General features: G+C 34.8%; 5 non-coding genes across 5 annotated transcripts; all 5 read right to left on the bottom strand.

Annotated features, from left to right (window-relative positions):
- Positions 1-919: 919 nt before the first annotated feature.
- On the bottom strand, positions 920-993 carry TRNAS-ACU (transfer RNA serine (anticodon ACU)). The gene has a single exon. It is a non-coding gene; the product is annotated as a tRNA-Ser (tRNA).
- A 3,433-nt stretch (positions 994-4,426) lies between these two features.
- Positions 4,427-4,500, bottom strand: TRNAS-ACU (transfer RNA serine (anticodon ACU)). The gene has a single exon. It is a non-coding gene; the product is annotated as a tRNA-Ser (tRNA).
- Positions 4,501-7,933: 3,433 nt separating this feature from the next.
- Positions 7,934-8,007, bottom strand: TRNAS-ACU (transfer RNA serine (anticodon ACU)). Its single transcript has one exon. It is a non-coding gene; the product is annotated as a tRNA-Ser (tRNA).
- A 1,094-nt stretch (positions 8,008-9,101) lies between these two features.
- TRNAS-ACU (transfer RNA serine (anticodon ACU)) lies at positions 9,102-9,175 on the bottom strand. Its single transcript has one exon. It is a non-coding gene; the product is annotated as a tRNA-Ser (tRNA).
- A 2,267-nt stretch (positions 9,176-11,442) lies between these two features.
- On the bottom strand, positions 11,443-11,516 carry TRNAS-ACU (transfer RNA serine (anticodon ACU)). The gene has a single exon. It is a non-coding gene; the product is annotated as a tRNA-Ser (tRNA).
- Between the last annotated feature and the right edge of the window lie 9,012 nt (positions 11,517-20,528).

Below are 20,528 nucleotides of genomic sequence, written 5' to 3'. Positions count from 1 at the left end.
CTTACATGTGCAGCAGAGTACAGCAATGGAAGCATGCTGGGCACATAACCCAGAGGTAAGCAGATTGAAACTATCCTCTGCTATATGCATTTTTTTTGTTAATTAAAGTAATCCAAAACTGGGATTGATATTTTGGCTCTTTTATTTTTACTTAAAGTACAATAACTTTTACCATTTTAATTTGTTTTAATAGTATATTGACAGTATTGTTTTCTTTCAAAAATCCACTTAATTTTCTTTACCCTATTATTAAAATGGTAATTGACAAAAACAAACTACATTGTCACCAGAAGAGCAATACAAAATGTACAAGTGATATATTAAAATCATCTTTCCAGCTTGAATTTCAATGATGCATTGGGGCAACGATTTTGTGAGAAACATCTTCACCCTTAAATAAAGATTTTCTTAATTCCTTACCTGTGTGCTAATTAGATATCACCTTGTTTTCACATTAAACAGACTTCTACATGAGAAAGCAGCAAGGATGCAGTGGCGGTAATGTTTCCTGGTGTCAACCTGTATTATTTCAGTAGACATTGAAATGAAGATGCATCTTGCTGCCTTTCCAATGAAGCAAGTTTAATTTAGTAATAGGTGAAAAACCATCGCTACAAAGGTGTTAATCAGAGACTTGGCTTTGTGGACACTTTTCAGAGAACAAATTTGTTAGCATAAAAATAAAGCCAGAAAATGAAGAGCTGTTTAATCACTCAATTGGATTTTTTTTGCCAGCATATTTCTTTTTCTCTGCAACCCACTGCTAAATTGTGCTTCCTAGCTGTTTTTATTAAATCACTGAATCAAATCTAACTCTGATTACATCAGAAAAGGCCAGGTACCCTACACCATAACAGGGGGTTTGAAATTTTGACTTGTCTACTTAAAGATCACCAAAATCTGATAACAAGGTCAATTACGTCCCTGGGTGGGATTGAACCACCAACCTTTTGGTTAGTAGCCGGACACACTAACCGATTGCGCCACAGAGACACTTTGCAAAAAGTACGTACTGACAAAGGCTAATAAGCATACATCTAGAACGTTTCCTAGAAAAACTTTAAAAAGTCAATAATCTGGAGAGTTTTTGTAAGATGTTTCTTCCATCAACCAACGAAGAAACACATTGGTACTTTCCTATGATGAGTGAGTGCTTCAGGATCTCTTGCACTTACATGTGCAGCAGAGTACTGCAATGGAAGCATGCTGGGCCCATAACCCAGAGGTAGGCAGATTGAAACTATCCTTTGCTATATGCATTTTTTTTGTTAATTTAAGTAATCAAAACTGGGATTGATATTTTTGCTCTTTTATTTTTACTTAAAGTACAATAACTTTTACCATTTTAATTTGTTTTAATAGTATATTGACAGTATTGTTTTCTTTCAAAAATCCACTTAATTTTCTTTACCCTATTATTAAAATGGTAATTGACAAAAACAAACTACATTGTCACCAGAAGAGCAATACAAAATGTACAAGTGATATATTAAAATCATCTTTCCAGCTTGAATTTCAATGATGCATTGGGACAACGATTTTGTGAGAAACATCTTCACCCTTAAATAAAGATTTTCTTAATTCCTTACCTGTGTGCTAATTAGATATCACCTTGTTTTCACATTAAACAGACTTCCACATGAGAAAGCAGCAAGGATGCAGTGGCGTTAATGTTTCCTGGTGTCAACCCGTATTATTTCAGTAGACATTGAAATGAGGATGCATCTTGCTGCCTTTCCAATGAAGCAAATTTAATTTAGTAATAGGTGAAAAACCATCCCTACAAAGGTGTTAATCAGAGACTTGGCTTTGTGGACACTTTTCAGAGAACAAATTTGTTAGCATAAAAATAAAGACAGAAAATTAAGAGCTGTTTAATCACTCAATTGGATTTTTTTGCCAGCATATTTCTTTTTCTCTGCAACCCACTGCTAAATTGTGCTTCCTAGCTGTTTTTATAAAATCACTGAATCAAATCTAACTCTGATTACATCAGAGAAGGCCAGGTACCCTACACCATAAGAGGGGGTTTGAAATGTTGACTTGTCTACTTAAAGATCACCAAAATCTGATCACAAGGTCAATTATGTCCCAGGGTGGGATTGAACCACCAACCTTTTGGTTTATAGCCGTTCACACTAACTGATTGCGCCACAGAGACACTTTGCAAAAGTATATACTGACAAAGGCTAATAAGCATTCATCTAAAACGTTTCCTAGAAAAACTTTAAAAAGTCAATAATCTGGAGAGTTTTTGTAAGATGTTTCTTCCATCCACCAACGAAGAAACACATTGGTACTTTCCCATGATGAGTGAGTGCTTCAGGATCTCTTGCACTTACATGTGCAGCAAAGTACTGAAATGGAAGCATGCTGGGCCCATAACCCAGAGGTAGGCAGATTAAAACTATCCTCTGCTATATGCATATTTTTTTGTTAATTAAAGTAATCCAAAACTGGGATTGATATTTTTGCTCTTTTATTTTTCATTAAAGTACAATAACTTTTACCATTTTAATTTGTTTTAATAGTATATTGAAAGTATTATTTTCTTTAAAAAATCCACTTAATTTTCTTTACCCTATTATTAAAATGGTAATTGACAAAAACAAACTACATTGTCACCAGAAGAGCAATACAAAATGTACAAGTGATATATTAAAATCATCTTTCCAGCTTGAATTTCAATGATGCATTGGGGCAACGATTTTGTGAGAAACATCTTCACCCTTAAATAAAGATTTTCTTAATTCCTTACCTGTGTGCTAATTAGATATCACCTTGTTTTCACATTAAACAGACTTCCACATGAGAAAGCAGCAAGGATGCAGTGGCGATAATGTTTCCTGGTGTCAACCTGTATTATTTCAGTAGACATTGAAATGAGGATGCATCTTGCTGCCTTTCCAATGAAGCAAGTTTAATTTAGTAATAGGTGAAAAACCATCCTTACAAAGGTGTTAATCAGAGACTTGGCTTTGTGGACACTTTTCAGAGAACAAATTTGTTAGCATAAAAATAAAGCCAGAAAATTAAGAGCTGTTTAATCACTCAATTGGATTTTTTTGCCAGCATATTTCTTTTTCTCTGCAACCCACTGCTAAATTGTGCTTCCTAGCTGTTTTTATAAAATCACTGAATCAAATCTAACTCTGATTACATCAGAGAAGGCCAGGTACCCTACACCATAAGAGGGGGTTTGAAATGTTGACTTGTCTACTTAAAGATCACCAAAATCTGATCACAAGGTCAATTACGTCCCTGGGTGGGATTAAACCACCAACCTTTTGGTTTATAGCCATTCACACTAACTGATTGCGCCACAGAGACACTTTGCAAAAGTATATACTGACAAAGGCTAATAAGCATTCATCTAAAACGTTTCCTAGAAAAACTTTAAAAAGTCAATAATCTGGAGAGTTTTTGTAAGATGTTTCTTCCATCCACCAACGAAGAAACACATTGGTACTTTCCCATGATGAGTGAGTGCTTCAGGATCTCTTGCACTTACATGTGCAGCAAAGTACTGCAATGGAAGCATGCTGGGCCCATAACCCAGAGGTAGGCAGATTAAAACTATCCTCTGCTATATGCATATTTTTTTGTTAATTAAAGTAATCCAAAACTGGGATTGATATTTTTGCTCTTTTATTTTTCATTAAAGTACAATAACTTTTACCATTTTAATTTGTTTTAATAGTATATTGAAAGTATTATTTTCTTTAAAAAATCCACTTAATTTTCTTTACCCTATTATTAAAATGGTAATTGACAAAAACAAACTACATTGTCACCAGAAGAGCAATACAAAATGTACAAGTGATATATTAAAATCATCTTTCCAGCTTGAATTTCAATGATGCATTGGGGCAACGATTTTGTGAGAAACATCTTCACCCTTAAATAAAGATTTTCTTAATTCCTTACCTGTGTGCTAATTAGATATCACCTTGTTTTCACATTAAACAGACTTCCACATGAGAAAGCAGCAAGGATGCAGTGGCGGTAATGTTTCCTGGTGTCAACCTGTATTATTTCAGTAGACATTGAAATGAAGATGCATCTTGCTGCCTTTCCAATGAAGCAAGTTTAATTTAGTAATAGGTGAAAAACCATCCCTACAAAGGTGTTAATCAGAGACTTGGCTTTGTGGACACTTTTCAGAGAACAAATTTGTTAGCATAAAAATAAAGCCAGAAAATGAAGAGCTGTTTAATCACTCAATTGGATTTTTTTTGCCAGCATATTTCTTTTTCTCTGCAACCCACTGCTAAATTGTGCTTCCTAGCTGTTTTTATTAAATCACTGAATCAAATCTAACTCTGATTACATCAGAAAAGGCCAGGTACCCTACACCATAACAGGGGGTTTGAAATTTTGACTTGTCTACTTAAAGATCACCAAAATCTGATAACAAGGTCAATTACGTCCCTGGGTGGGATTGAACCACCAACCTTTTGGTTAGTAGCCGGACACACTAACCGATTGCGCCACAGAGACACTTTGCAAAAAGTACATACTGACAAAGGCTAATAAGCATACATCTAGAACGTTTCCTAGAAAAACTTTAAAAAGTCAATAATCTGGAGAGTTTTTGTAAGATGTTTCTTCCATCAACCAACGAAGAAACACATTGGTACTTTCCTATGATGAGTGAGTGCTTCAGGATCTCTTGCACTTACATGTGCAGCAGAGTACTGCAATGGAAGCATGCTGGGCCCATAACCCAGAGGTAGGCAGATTGAAACTATCCTTTGCTATATGCATTTTTTTTGTTAATTTAAGTAATCAAAACTGGGATTGATATTTTTGCTCTTTTATTTTTACTTGAAGTACAATAACTTTTACCATTTTAATTTGTTTTAATAGTATATTGACAGTATTGTTTTCTTTCAAAAATCCACTTAATTTTCTTTACCCTATTATTAAAATGGTAATTGACAAAAACAAACTACATTGTCACCAGAAGAGCAATACAAAATGTACAAGTGATATATTAAAATCATCTTTCCAGCTTGAATTTCAATGATGCATTGGGGCAACGATTTTGTGAGAAACATCTTCACCCTTAAATAAAGATTTTCTTAATTCCTTACCTGTGTGCTAATTAGATATCACCTTGTTTTCACATTAAACAGACTTCCACATGAGAAAGCAGCAAGGATGCAGTGGCGTTAATGTTTCCTGGTGTCAACCCGTATTATTTCAGTAGACATTGAAATGAGGATGCATCTTGCTGCCTTTCCAATGAAGCAAATTTAATTTAGTAATAGGTGAAAAACCATCCCTACAAAGGTGTTAATCAGAGACTTGGCTTTGTGGACACTTTTCAGAGAACAAATTTGTTAGCATAAAAATAAAGCCAGAAAATTAAGAGCTGTTTAATCACTCAATTGGATTTTTTTGCCAGCATATTTCTTTTTCTCTGCAACCCACTGCTAAATTGTGCTTCCTAGCTGTTTTTATAAAATCACTGAATCAAATCTAACTCTGATTACATCAGAGAAGGCCAGGTACCCTACACCATAAGAGGGGGTTTGAAATGTTGACTTGTCTACTTAAAGATCACCAAAATCTGATCACAAGGTCAATTACGTCCCTGGGTGGGATTAAACCACCAACCTTTTGGTTTATAGCCATTCACACTAACTGATTGCGCCACAGAGACACTTTGCAAAAGTATATACTGACAAAGGCTAATAAGCATTCATCTAAAACGTTTCCTAGAAAAACTTTAAAAAGTCAATAATCTGGAGAGTTTTTGTAAGATGTTTCTTCCATCCACCAACGAAGAAACACATTGGTACTTTCCCATGATGAGTGAGTGCTTCAGGATCTCTTGCACTTACATGTGCAGCAAAGTACTGCAATGGAAGCATGCTGGGCCCATAACCCAGAGGTAGGCAGATTAAAACTATCCTCTGCTATATGCATATTTTTTTGTTAATTAAAGTAATCCAAAACTGGGATTGATATTTTTGCTCTTTTATTTTTCATTAAAGTACAATAACTTTTACCATTTTAATTTGTTTTAATAGTATATTGAAAGTATTATTTTCTTTAAAAAATCCACTTAATTTTCTTTACCCTATTATTAAAATGGTAATTGACAAAAACAAACTACATTGTCACCAGAAGAGCAATACAAAATGTACAAGTGATATATTAAAATCATCTTTCCAGCTTGAATTTCAATGATGCATTGGGGCAACGATTTTGTGAGAAACATCTTCACCCTTAAATAAAGATTTTCTTAATTCCTTACCTGTGTGCTAATTAGATATCACCTTGTTTTCACATTAAACAGACTTCCACATGAGAAAGCAGCAAGGATGCAGTGGCGATAATGTTTCCTGGTGTCAACCTGTATTATTTCAGTAGACATTGAAATGAGGATGCATCTTGCTGCCTTTCCAATGAAGCAAGTTTAATTTAGTAATAGGTGAAAAACCATCCTTACAAAGGTGTTAATCAGAGACTTGGCTTTGTGGATACTTTTCAGAGAACAAATTTGTTAGCATAAAAATAAAGCCAGAAAATGAAGAGCTGTTTAATCACTCAATTGGATTTTTTTGCCAGCATATTTCTTTTTCTCTGCAACCCACTGCTAAATTGTGCTTCTTAGCTGTTTTTATAAAATCACTGAATCAAATCTAACTCTGATTACATCAGAGAAGGCCAGGTACCCTACACCATAAGAGGGGGTTTGAAATTTTGACTTGTCTACTTAAAGATCACCAAAATCTGATAACAAGGTCAATTACGTCCCTGGGTGGGATTGAACCACCAACCTTTTGGTTAATAGCCATACACACTAACTGATTGCGCCACAGAGACACTTTGCAAAAAGTACATACTGACAAAGGCTAATAAGCATACATCTAGAACGTTTCCTAGAAAAACTTTAAAAAGTCAATAATCGGGAGAGTTTTTGTAAGATGTTTCTTCCATCAACCAACGAAGAAACACATTGGTACTTTCCCATGATGAGTGAGTGCTTCAGGATCTCTTGCACTTACATGTGCAGCAGAGTACTGCAATGGAAGCATGCTGGGCCCATAACCCAGAGGTAGGCAGATTGAAACTATCCTTTGCTATATGCATTTTTTTTGTTAATTTAAGTAATCAAAACTGGGATTGATATTTTTGCTCTTTTATTTTTACTTAAAGTACAATAACTTTTACCATTTTAATTTGTTAAAATAGTATATTGACAGTATAGTTTTCTTTAAAAAATCCACTTAATTTTCTTTACCCTATTATTAAAAGGGTAATTGACAAAAACAAACTGCATTGTCACCAGAAGAGCAATACAAAATGTACAAGTGATATATTAAAATCATCTTTCCAGCTTGAATTTCAATGATGCATTGGGGCAACGATTTTGTGAGAAACATCTTCACCCTTAAATAAAGATTTTCTTAATTCCTTACCTGTGTGCTAATTAGATATCACCTTGTTTTCACATTAAACAGACTTCTACATGAGAAAGCAGCAAGGATGCAGTGGCGTTAATGTTTCCTGGTGTCAACCTGTATTATTTCAGTAGACATTGAAATGAGGATGCATCTTGCTGCCTTTCCAATGAAGCAAGTTTAATTTAGTAATAGGTGAAAAACCATCCCTACAAAGGTGTTAATCAGAGACTTGGCTTTGTGGACACTTTTCAGAGAACAAATTTGTTAGCATAAAAATAAAGCCAGAAAATGAAGAGCTGTTAAATCACTCAATTGGATTGTTTTTTGCCAGCATATTTCTTTTACTCTGCAACCCACTGCTGAATTGTGCTTCCTAGCTGTTTTTATTAAATCACTGAATCAAATCTAACTCTGATTACATCAGAAAAGGCCAGGTACCCTACACCATAACAGGGGGTTTGAAATTTTGACTTGTCTACTTAAAGATCACCAAAATCTGATAACAAGGTCAATTACGTCCCTGGGTGGGATTGAACCACCAACCTTTTGGTTAGTAGCCGGACACACTAACCGATTGCGCCACAGAGACACTTTGCAAAAAGTACATACTGACAAAGGCTAATAAGCATACATCTAGAACGTTTCCTAGAAAAACTTTAAAAAGTCAATAATCTGGAGAGTTTTTGTAAGATGTTTCTTCCATCAACCAACAAAGAAACACATTGGTACTTTCCCATGATGAGTGAGTGCTTCAGGATCTCTTGCACTTACATGTGCAGCAGAGTACTGCAATGGAAGCATGCTGGGCCCATAACCCAGAGGTAGGCAGATTGAAACTATCCTTTGCTATATGCATTTTTTTTGTTAATTTAAGTAATCAAAACTGGGATTGATATTTTTGCTCTTTTATTTTTACTTAAAGTACAATAACTTTTACCATTTTAATTTGTTAAAATAGTATATTGACAGTATAGTTTTCTTTAAAAAATCCACTTAATTTTCTTTACCCTATTATTAAAAGGGTAATTGACAAAAACAAACTGCATTGTCACCAGAAGAGCAATACAAAATGTACAAGTGATATATTAAAATCATCTTTCCAGCTTGAATTTCAATGATGCATTGGGGCAACGATTTTGTGAGAAACATCTTCACCCTTAAATAAAGATTTTCTTAATTCCTTACCTGTGTGCTAATTAGATATCACCTTGTTTTCACATTAAACAGACTTCTACATGAGAAAGCAGCAAGGATGCAGTGGCGTTAATGTTTCCTGGTGTCAACCTGTATTATTTCAGTAGACATTGAAATGAGGATGCATCTTGCTGCCTTTCCAATGAAGCAAGTTTAATTTAGTAATAGGTGAAAAACCATCCCTACAAAGGTGTTAATCAGAGACTTGGCTTTGTGGACACTTTTCAGAGAACAAATTTGTTAGCATAAAAATAGTCAGAAAATGAAGAGCTGTTTAATCACTCAATTGGATTTTTTTTTGCCAGCATATTTCTTTTTCTCTGCAACCCACTGCTAAATTGTGCTTCCTAGCTGTTTTTATAAAATCAATGAATCAAATCTAACTCTGATTACATCAGAGAAGGCCAGGTACCCTACACCATAACAGGGGGTTTGAAATTTTGACTTGTCTACTTAAAGATCACCAAAATCTGATAGCAAGGTCAATTACGTCCCTGGGTGGGATTGAACCACCAACCTTTTGGTTAGTAGCCAGACACACTAACCGATTGCGCCACAGAGACACTTTGCAAAAAGTACATACTGACAAAGGCTAATAAGCATACATCTAGAACGTTTCCTAGAAAAACTTTAAAAAGTCAATAATCTGGAGAGTTTTTGTAAGATGTTTCTTCCATCAACCAACGAAGAAACACATTGGTACTTTCCCATGATGACTGAGTGCTTCAGGATCTCTTGCACTTACATGTGCAGCAGAGTACTGCAATGGAAGCATGCTGGGCCCATAACCCAGAGGTAGGCAGATTGAAACTATCCTTTGCTATATGCATTTTTTTTTGTTAATTTAAGTAATCAAAACTGGGATTGATATTTTTGCTCTTTTATTTTTACTTAAAGTACAATAACTTTTACCATTTTAATTTGTTTTAATAGTATATTGACAGTATAGTTTTCTTTAAAAAATCCACTTAATTTTCTTTACCCTATTATTAAAAGGGTAATTGACAAAAACAAACTACATTGTCACCAGAAGAGCAATACAAAATGTACAAGTGATATATTAAAATCATCTTTCCAGCTTGAATTTCAATGATGCATTGGGGCAACGATTTTGTGAGAAACATCTTCACCCTTAAATAAAGATTTTCTTAATTCCTTACCTGTGTGCTAATTAGATATCACCTTGTTTTCACATTAAACAGACTTCCACATGAGAAAGCAGCAAGGATGCAGTGGCGTTAATGTTTCCTGGTGTCAACCCGTATTATTTCAGTAGACATTGAAATGAGGATGCATCTTGCTGCCTTTCCAATGAAGCAAATTTAATTTAGTAATAGGTGAAAAACCATCCCTACAAAGGTGTTAATCAGAGACTTGGCTTTGTGGACACTTTTCAGAGAACAAATTTGTTAGCATAAAAATAAAGCCAGAAAATTAAGAGCTGTTTAATCACTCAATTGGATTTTTTTTGCCAGCATATTTCTTTTTCTCTGCAACCCACTGCTAAATTGTGCTTCCTAGCTGTTTTTATAAAATCACTGAATCAAATCTAACTCTGATTACATCAGAGAAGGCCAGGTACCCTACACCATAAGAGGGGGTTTGAAATGTTGACTTGTCTACTTAAAGATCACCAAAATCTGATCACAAGGTCAATTACGTCCCTGGGTGGGATTGAACCACCAACCTTTTGGTTTATAGCCGTTCACACTAACTGATTGCGCCACAGAGACACTTTGCAAAAGTATATACTGACAAAGGCTAATAAGCATTCATCTAAAACGTTTCCTAGAAAAACTTTAAAAAGTCAATAATCTGGAGAGTTTTTGTAAGATGTTTCTTCCATCCACCAACGAAGAAACACATTGGTACTTTCCCATGATGAGTGAGTGCTTCAGGATCTCTTGCACTTACATGTGCAGCAAAGTACTGCAATGGAAGCATGCTGGGCCCATAACCCAGAGGTAGGCAGATTAAAACTATCCTCTGCTATATGCATATTTTTTTGTTAATTAAAGTAATCCAAAACTGGGATTGATATTTTTGCTCTTTTATTTTTCATTAAAGTACAATAACTTTTACCATTTTAATTTGTTTTAATAGTATATTGAAAGTATTATTTTCTTTAAAAAATCCACTTAATTTTCTTTACCCTATTATTAAAATGGTAATTGACAAAAACAAACTACATTGTCACCAGAAGAGCAATACAAAATGTACAAGTGATATATTAAAATCATCTTTCCAGCTTGAATTTCAATGATGCATTGGGGCAACGATTTTGTGAGAAACATCTTCACCCTTAAATAAAGATTTTCTTAATTCCTTACCTGTGTGCTAATTAGATATCACCTTGTTTTCACATTAAACAGACTTCTACATGAGAAAGCAGCAAGGATGCAGTGGCGGTAATGTTTCCTGGTGTCAACCTGTATTATTTCAGTAGACATTGAAATGAAGATGCATCTTGCTGCCTTTCCAATGAAGCAAGTTTAATTTAGTAATAGGTGAAAAACCATCCCTACAAAGGTGTTAATCAGAGACTTGGCTTTGTGGACACTTTTCAGAGAACAAATTTGTTAGCATAAAAATAAAGTCAGAAAATGAAGAGCTGTTTAATCACTCAATTGGATTTTTTTTTGCCAGCATATTTCTTTTTCTCTGCAACCCACTGCTAAATTGTGCTTCCTAGCTGTTTTTATAAAATCAATGAATCAAATCTAACTCTGATTACATCAGAGAAGGCCAGGTACCCTACACCATAACAGGGGGTTTGAAATTTTGACTTGTCTACTTAAAGATCACCAAAATCTGATAGCAAGGTCAATTACGTCCCTGGGTGGGATTGAACCACCAACCTTTTGGTTAGTAGCCAGACACACTAACCGATTGCGCCACAGAGACACTTTGCAAAAAGTACATACTGACAAAGGCTAATAAGCATACATCTAGAACGTTTCCTAGAAAAACTTTAAAAAGTCAATAATCTGGAGAGTTTTTGTAAGATGTTTCTTCCATCAACCAACGAAGAAACACATTGGTACTTTCCCATGATGACTGAGTGCTTCAGGATCTCTTGCACTTACATGTGCAGCAGAGTACTGCAATGGAAGCATGCTGGGCCCATAACCCAGAGGTAGGCAGATTGAAACTATCCTTTGCTATATGCATTTTTTTTTGTTAATTTAAGTAATCAAAACTGGGATTGATATTTTTGCTCTTTTATTTTTACTTAAAGTACAATAACTTTTACCATTTTAATTTGTTTTAATAGTATATTGACAGTATAGTTTTCTTTAAAAAATCCACTTAATTTTCTTTACCCTATTATTAAAAGGGTAATTGACAAAAACAAACTACATTGTCACCAGAAGAGCAATACAAAATGTACAAGTGATATATTAAAATCATCTTTCCAGCTTGAATTTCAATGATGCATTGGGGCAACGATTTTGTGAGAAACATCTTCACCCTTAAATAAAGATTTTCTTAATTCCTTACCTGTGTGCTAATTAGATATCACCTTGTTTTCACATTAAACAGACTTCCACATGAGAAAGCAGCAAGGATGCAGTGGCGTTAATGTTTCCTGGTGTCAACCCGTATTATTTCAGTAGACATTGAAATGAGGATGCATCTTGCTGCCTTTCCAATGAAGCAAATTTAATTTAGTAATAGGTGAAAAACCATCCCTACAAAGGTGTTAATCAGGGACTTGGCTTTGTGGACACTTTTCAGAGAACAAATTTGTTAGCATAAAAATAAAGCCAGAAAATTAAGAGCTGTTTAATCACTCAATTGGATTTTTTTTGCCAGCATATTTCTTTTTCTCTGCAACCCACTGCTAAATTGTGCTTCCTAGCTGTTTTTATAAAATCACTGAATCAAATCTAACTCTGATTACATCAGAGAAGGCCAGGTACCCTACACCAGGCCTGGCCAACCTGTGGCTCTCCAGATGTTGTGAAACTACACATCCCAGCATGCCCTGCCACAGTTTTAGCCTTCCCTAATAGCAAAACTGTAGCAAAGCATGATGGGACTTGTAGTTTTACAACAGCTGGAGAGCCACGGGTTGGCCAGGCCTGCCCTACACCATAAGAGGGGGTTTGAAATGTTGACTTGTCTACTTAAAGATCACCAAAATCTGATCACAAGGTCAATTACGTCCCTGGGTGGGATTGAACCACCAACCTTTTGGTTTATAGCCGTTCACACTAACTGATTGCGCCACAGAGACACTTTGCAAAAGTATATACTGACAAAGGCTAATAAGCATTCATCTAAAACGTTTCCTAGAAAAACTTTAAAAAGTCAATAATCTGGAGAGTTTTTGTAAGATGTTTCTTCCATCAACCAACGAAGAAACACATTGGTACTTTCCTATGATGAGTGAGTGCTTCAGGATCTCTTGCACTTACATGTGCAGCAGAGTACTGCAATGGAAGCATGCTGGGCCCATAACCCAGAGGTAGGCAGATTGAAACTATCCTTTGCTATATGCATTTTTTTTGTTAATTTAAGTAATCAAAACTGGGATTGATATTTTTGCTCTTTTATTTTTACTTAAAGTACAATAACTTTTACCATTTTAATTTGTTTTAATAGTATATTGACAGTATTGTTTTCTTTCAAAAATCCACTTAATTTTCTTTACCCTATTATTAAAATGGTAATTGACAAAAACAAACTACATTGTCACCAGAAGAGCAATACAAAATGTACAAGTGATATATTAAAATCATCTTTCCAGCTTGAATTTCAATGATGCATTGGGGCAACGATTTTGTGAGAAACATCTTCACCCTTAAATAAAAATTTTCTTAATTCCTTACCTGTGTGCTAATTAGATATCACCTTGTTTTCACATTAAACAGACTTCCACATGAGAAATCAGCAAGGATGCAGTGGCGTTAATGTTTCCTGGTGTCAACCCGTATTATTTCAGTAGACATTGAAATGAGGATGCATCTTGCTGCCTTTCCAATGAAGCAAATTTAATTTAGTAATAGGTGAAAAACCATCCTTACAAAGGTGTTAATCAGAGACTTGGCTTTGTGGACACTTTTCAGAGAACAAATTTGTTAGCATAAAAATAAAGCCAGAAAATGAAGAGCTGTTTAATCACTCAATTGGATTTTTTTGCCAGCATATTTCTTTTTCTCTGCAACCCACTGCTAAATTGTGCTTCCTAGCTGTTTTTATAAAATCACTGAATCAAATCTAACTCTGATTACATCAGAGAAGGCCAGGTACCCTACACCATAAGAGGGGGTTTGAAATGTTGACTTGTCTACTTAAAGATCACCAAAATCTGATCACAAGGTCAATTACGTCCCTGGGTGGGATTGAACCACCAACCTTTTGGTTTATAGCCGTTTACACTAACTGATTGCGCCACAGAGACACTTTGCAAAAGTATATACTGACAAAGGCTAATAAGCATTCATCTAAAACGTTTCCTAGAAAAACTTTAAAAAGTCAATAATCTGGAGAGTTTTTGTAAGATGTTTCTTCCATCCACCAACGAAGAAACACATTGGTACTTTCCCATGATGAGTGAGTGCTTCAGGATCTCTTGCACTTACATGTGCAGCAAAGTACTGCAATGGAAGCATGCTGGGCCCATAACCCAGAGGTAGGCAGATTAAAACTATCCTCTGCTATATGCATATTTTTTTGTTAATTAAAGTAATCCAAAACTGGGATTGATATTTTTGCTCTTTTATTTTTCATTAAAGTACAATAACTTTTACCATTTTAATTTGTTTTAATAGTATATTGAAAGTATTATTTTCTTTAAAAAATCCACTTAATTTTCTTTACCCTATTATTAAAATGGTAATTGACAAAAACAAACTACATTGTCACCAGAAGAGCAATACAAAATGTACAAGTGATATATTAAAATCATCTTTCCAGCTTGAATTTCAATGATGCATTGGGGCAACGATTTTGTGAGAAACATCTTCACCCTTAAATAAAGATTTTCACCCTTAAATAAAGATTTTCTTAATTCCTTACCTGTGTGCTAATTAGATATCACCTTGTTTTCACATTAAACAGACTTCCACATGAGAAAGCAGCAAGGATGCAGTGGCAATAATGTTTCCTGGTGTCAACCTGTATTATTTCAGTAGACATTGAAATGAGGATGCATCTTGCTGCCTTTCCAATGAAGCAAGTTTAATTTAGTAATAGGTGAAAAACCATCCTTACAAAGGTGTTAATCAGAGACTTGGCTTTGTGGACACTTTTCAGAGAACAAATTTGTTAGCATAAAAATAAAGCCAGAAAATGAAGAGCTGTTTAATCACTCAATTGGATTTTTTTGCCAGCATATTTCTTTTTCTCTGCAACCCACTGCTAAATTGTGCTTCCTAGCTGTTTTTATAAAATCACTGAATCAAATCTAACTCTGATTACATCAGAGAAGGCCAGATACCCTACACCATAAGAGGGGGTTTGAAATTTTGACTTGTCTACTTAAAGATCACCAAAATCTGATAACAAGGTCAATTACGTCCCTGGGTGGGATTGAACCACCAACCTTTTGGTTAATAGCCATACACACTAACTGATTGCGCCACAGAGACACTTTGCAAAAGTGCATACTGACAAAGGCTAATAAGCATTCATCTAAAACGTTTCCTAGAAAAACTTTAAAAAGTCAATAATCTGGAGAGTTTTTGTAAGATGTTTCTTCCATCAACCAACGAAGAAACACATTGGTACTTTCCCATGATGAGTGAGTGCTTCAGGATCTACTGCACTTACATGTGCAGCAGAGAACAGCAATGGAAGCATGCTGGGCACATAACCCAGAGGTAAGCAGATTGAAACTATTCTCTGCTATATGCATTTTTTTTTGTTAATTAAAGTAATCCAAAACTGGGATTGATATTTTGGCTCTTTTATTTTTACTTAAAGTACAATAACTTTTACCATTTTAATTTGTTTTAATAGTATATTGACAGTATTGTTTTCTTTCAAAAATCCACTTAATTTTCTTTACCCTATTATTAAAATGGTAATTGACAAAAACAAACTACATTGTCACCAGAAGAGCAATACAAAATGTACAAGTGATATATTAAAATCATCTTTCCAGCTTGAATTTCAATGATGCATTGGGGCAACGATTTTGTGAGAAACATCTTCACCCTTAAATAAAGATTTTCTTAATTCCTTACCTGTGTGCTAATTAGATATCACCTTGTTTTCACATTAAACAGACTTCTACATGAGAAAGCAGCAAGGATGCAGTGGCGGTAATGTTTCCTGGTGTCAACCTGTATTATTTCAGTAGACATTGAAATGAAGATGCATCTTGCTGCCTTTCCAATGAAGCAAGTTTAATTTAGTAATAGGTGAAAAACCATCCCTACAAAGGTGTTAATCAGAGACTTGGCTTTGTGGACACTTTTCAGAGAACAAATTTGTTAGCATAAAAATAAAGCCAGAAAATGAAGAGCTGTTTAATCACTCAATTGGATTTTTTTTGCCAGCATATTTCTTTTTCTCTGCAACCCACTGCTAAATTGTGCTTCCTAGCTGTTTTTATTAAATCACTGAATCAAATCTAACTCTGATTACATCAGAAAAGGCCAGGTACCCTACACCATAACAGGGGGTTTGAAATTTTGACTTGTCTACTTAAAGATCACCAAAATCTGATAACAAGGTCAATTACGTCCCCGGGTGGGATTGAACCACCAACCTTTTGGTTAGTAGCTGGACACACTAACCGATTGCGCCACAGAGACACTTCGCAAAAAGTATGTACTGACAAAGGCTAATAAGCATACATCTAGAACGTTTCCTAGAAAAACTTTAAAAAGTCAATAATCTGGAGAATTATTGTAAAATGTTTCTTCCATCAACCAACGAAGAAACACATTGGTACTTTCCCATGATGAGTGAGTGCTTCAGGATCTCTTGCACTTACATGTGCAGCAGAGTACTGCAACGGAAGCATGCTGGGCCCATAACCCGGAGGTAGGCAGATTGAAACTATCCTTTGCTATATGCATTTTTTTTGTTAATTTAAGTAATCAAAACTGGGATTGATATTTTTGCTCTTTTATTTTTACTTGAAGTACAATAACTTTTACCATTTTAATTTGTTTGAATAGTATATTGACAGTATAGTTTTCTTTAAAAAATCAACTTAATTTTCTTTACCCTAATATTAAAAGGGTAATTGACAAAAACAAACTACATTGTCACCACAAGAGCAATACAAAATGTACAAGTGATATATTAAAATCATCTTTCCAGCTTGAATTTCAATGATGCATTGGGGCAACGATTTTGTGAGAAACATCTTCACCCTTAAATAAAGATTTTCTTAATTCCTTACCTGTGTGCTAATTAGATATCACCTTGTTTTCACATTAAACAGACTTCCACATGAGAAAGCAGCAAGGATGCAGTGGCGTTAATGTTTCCTGGTGTCAACCTGTATTATTTCAGTAGAAATTGAAATGAGGATGCATCTTGCTGCCTTTCCAATGAAGCAAGTTTAATTTAGTAATAGGTGAAAAACCATCCCTACAAAGGTGTTAATCAGAGACTTGGCTTTGTGGACACTTTTCAGAGAACAAATTTGTTAGCATTAAAATAAAGCCAGAAAATGAAGAGCTGTTTAATCACTCAATTGGATTTTTTTTCCCAGCATATTTCTTTTTCTCTGCAACCCACTGCTAAATTGTGCTTCCTATCTGTTTTTATAAAATTACTGAATCAAATCTAACTCTGATTACATCAGAGAAGGCCAGGTACCCTACACCATAACAGGGGGTTTGAAATTTTGACTTGTCTACTTAAAGATCACCAAAATCTGATAACAAGGTCAATTACGTCCCTGGGTGGGATTGAACCACCAACCAGACACACTAACCGATTGCGCCACAGAGACACTTTGTAAAAAGTACGTACTGACAAAGGCTAATAAGCATACATCTAGAACGTTTCCTAGAAAAACTTTAAAAAGTCAATAATCTGGAGAGTTTTTGTAAGATGTTTCTTCCATCAACCAACGAAGAAACACATTGGTACTTTCCTATGATGAGTGAGTGCTTCAGGATCTCTTGCACTTACATGTGCAGCAGAGTACTGCAATGGAAGCATGCTGGGCCCATAACCCAGAGGTAGACAGATTGAAACTATCCTTTGCTATATGCATTTTTTTTGTTAATTTAAGTAATCAAAACTGGGATTGATATTTTTGCTCTTTTATTTTTACTTAAAGTACAATAACTTTTACCATTTTAATTTGTTTTAATAGTATATTGACAGTATTGTTTTCTTTCAAAAATCCACTTAATTTTCTTTACCCTATTATTAAAATGGTAATTGACAAAAACAAACTACATTGTCACCAGAAGAGCAATACAAAATGTACAAGTGATATATTAAAATCATCTTTCCAGCTTGAATTTCAATGATGCATTGGGGCAACGATTTTGTGAGAAACATCTTCACCCTTAAATAAAGATTTTCTTAATTCCTTACCTGTGTGCTAATTAGATATCACCTTGTTTTCACATTAAACAGACTTCCACATGAGAAAGCAGCAAGGATGCAGTGGCGTTAATGTTTCCTGGTGTCAACCTGTATTATTTCAGTAGAAATTGAAATGAGGATGCATCTTGCTGCCTTTCCAATGAAGCAAGTTTAATTTAGTAATAGGTGAAAAACCATCCCTACAAAGGTGTTAATCAGAGACTTGGCTTTGTGGACACTTTTCAGAGAACAAATTTGTTAGCATAAAAATAAAGCCAGAAAATGAAGAGCTGTTTAATCACTCAATTGGATTTTTTTTGCCAGCATATTTCTTTTTCTCTGCAACCCACTGCTAAATTGTGCTTCCTAGCTGTTTTTATTATATCACTGAATCAAATCTAACTCTGATTACATCAGAAAAGGCCAAGTACCCTACACCATAACAGGGGGTTTGAAATTTTGACTTGTCTACTTAAAGATCACCAAAATCTGATCACAAGGTCAATTACGTCCCTGGGTGGGATTGAACCACCAACCTTTTGGTTTATAGCCGTTTACACTAACTGATTGCGCCACAGAGACACTTTGCAAAAGTATATACTGACAAAGGCTAATAAGCATTCATCTAAAACGTTTCCTAGAAAAACTTTAAAAAGTCAATAATCTGGAGAGTTTTTGTAAGATGTTTCTTCCATCCACCAACGAAGAAACACATTGGTACTTTCCCATGATGAGTGAGTGCTTCAGGATCTCTTGCACTTACATGTGCAGCAAAGTACTGCAATGGAAGCATGCTGGGCCCATAACCCAGAGGTAGGCAGATTAAAACTATCCTCTGCTATATGCATATTTTTTTGTTAATTAAAGTAATCCAAAACTGGGATTGATATTTTTGCTCTTTTATTTTTCATTAAAGTACAATAACTTTTACCATTTTAATTTGTTTTAATAGTATATTGAAAGTATTATTTTCTTTAAAAAATCCACTTAATTTTCTTTACCCTATTATTAAAATGGTAATTGACAAAAACAAACTACATTGTCACCAGAAGAGCAATACAAAATGTACAAGTGATATATTAAAATCATCTTTCCAGCTTGAATTTCAATGATGCATTGGGGCAACGATTTTGTGAGAAACATCTTCACCCTTAAATAAAGATTTTCTTAATTCCTTACCTGTGTGCTAATTAGATATCACCTTGTTTTCACATTAAACAGACTTCCACATGAGAAAGCAGCAAGGATGCAGTGGCGATAATGTTTCCTGGTGTCAACCTGTATTATTTCAGTAGACATTGAAATGAGGATGCATCTTGCTGCCTTTCCAATGAAGCAAGTTTAATTTAGTAATAGGTGAAAAACCATCCTTACAAAGGTGTTAATCAGAGACTTGGCTTTGTGGACACTTTTCAGAGAACAAATTTGTTAGCATAAAAATAAAGCCAGAAAATGAAGAGCTGTTTAATCACTCAATTGGATTTTTTTGCCAGCATATTTCTTTTTCTCTGCAACCCACTGCTAAATTGTGCTTCCTAGCTGTTTTTATAAAATCACTGAATCAAATCTAACTCTGATTACATCAGAGAAGGCCAGGTACCCTACACCATAAGAGGGGGTTTGAAATTTTGACTTGTCTACTTAAAGATCACCAAAATCTGATAACAAGGTCAATTACGTCCCTGGGTGGGATTGAACCACCAACCTTTTGGTTAATAGCCATACACACTAACTGATTGCGCCACAGAGACACTTTGCAAAAGTACATACTGACAAAGGCTAATAAGCATTCATCTAAAACGTTTCCTAGAAAAACTTTAAAAAGTCAATAATCTGGAGAGTTTTTGTAAGATGTTTCTTCCATCAACCAACGAAGAAACACATTGGTACTTTCCCATGATGAGTGAGTGCTTCAGGATCTACTGCACTTACATGTGCAGCAGAGAACAGCAATGGAAGCATGCTGGGCACATAACCCAGAGGTAAGCAGATTGAAACTATTCTCTGCTATATGCATTTTTTTTTGTTAATTAAAGTAATCCAAAACTGGGATTGATATTTTGGCTCTTTTATTTTTACTTAAAGTACAATAACTTTTACCATTTTAATTTGTTTTAATAGTATATTGACAGTATTGTTTTCTTTCAAAAATCCACTTAATTTTCTTTACCCTATTATTAAAATGGTAATTGACAAAAACAAACTACATTGTCACCAGAAGAGCAATACAAAATGTACAAGTGATATATTAAAATCATCTTTCCAGCTTGAATTTCAATGATGCATTGGGGCAACGATTTTGTGAGAAACATCTTCACCCTTAAATAAAGATTTTCTTAATTCCTTACCTGTGTGCTAATTAGATATCACCTTGTTTTCACATTAAACAGACTGCTACATGAGAAAGCA

The sequence above is a fragment of the Pseudophryne corroboree genome, chromosome 8 (genome assembly GCF_028390025.1).
Source record: "Pseudophryne corroboree isolate aPseCor3 chromosome 8, aPseCor3.hap2, whole genome shotgun sequence".
NCBI classification, from domain to species: domain Eukaryota; kingdom Metazoa; phylum Chordata; class Amphibia; order Anura; family Myobatrachidae; genus Pseudophryne; species Pseudophryne corroboree.
Note: the sequence above shows the minus strand (reverse complement) of the source record. Positions and strands in the feature narration are given on the sequence as shown.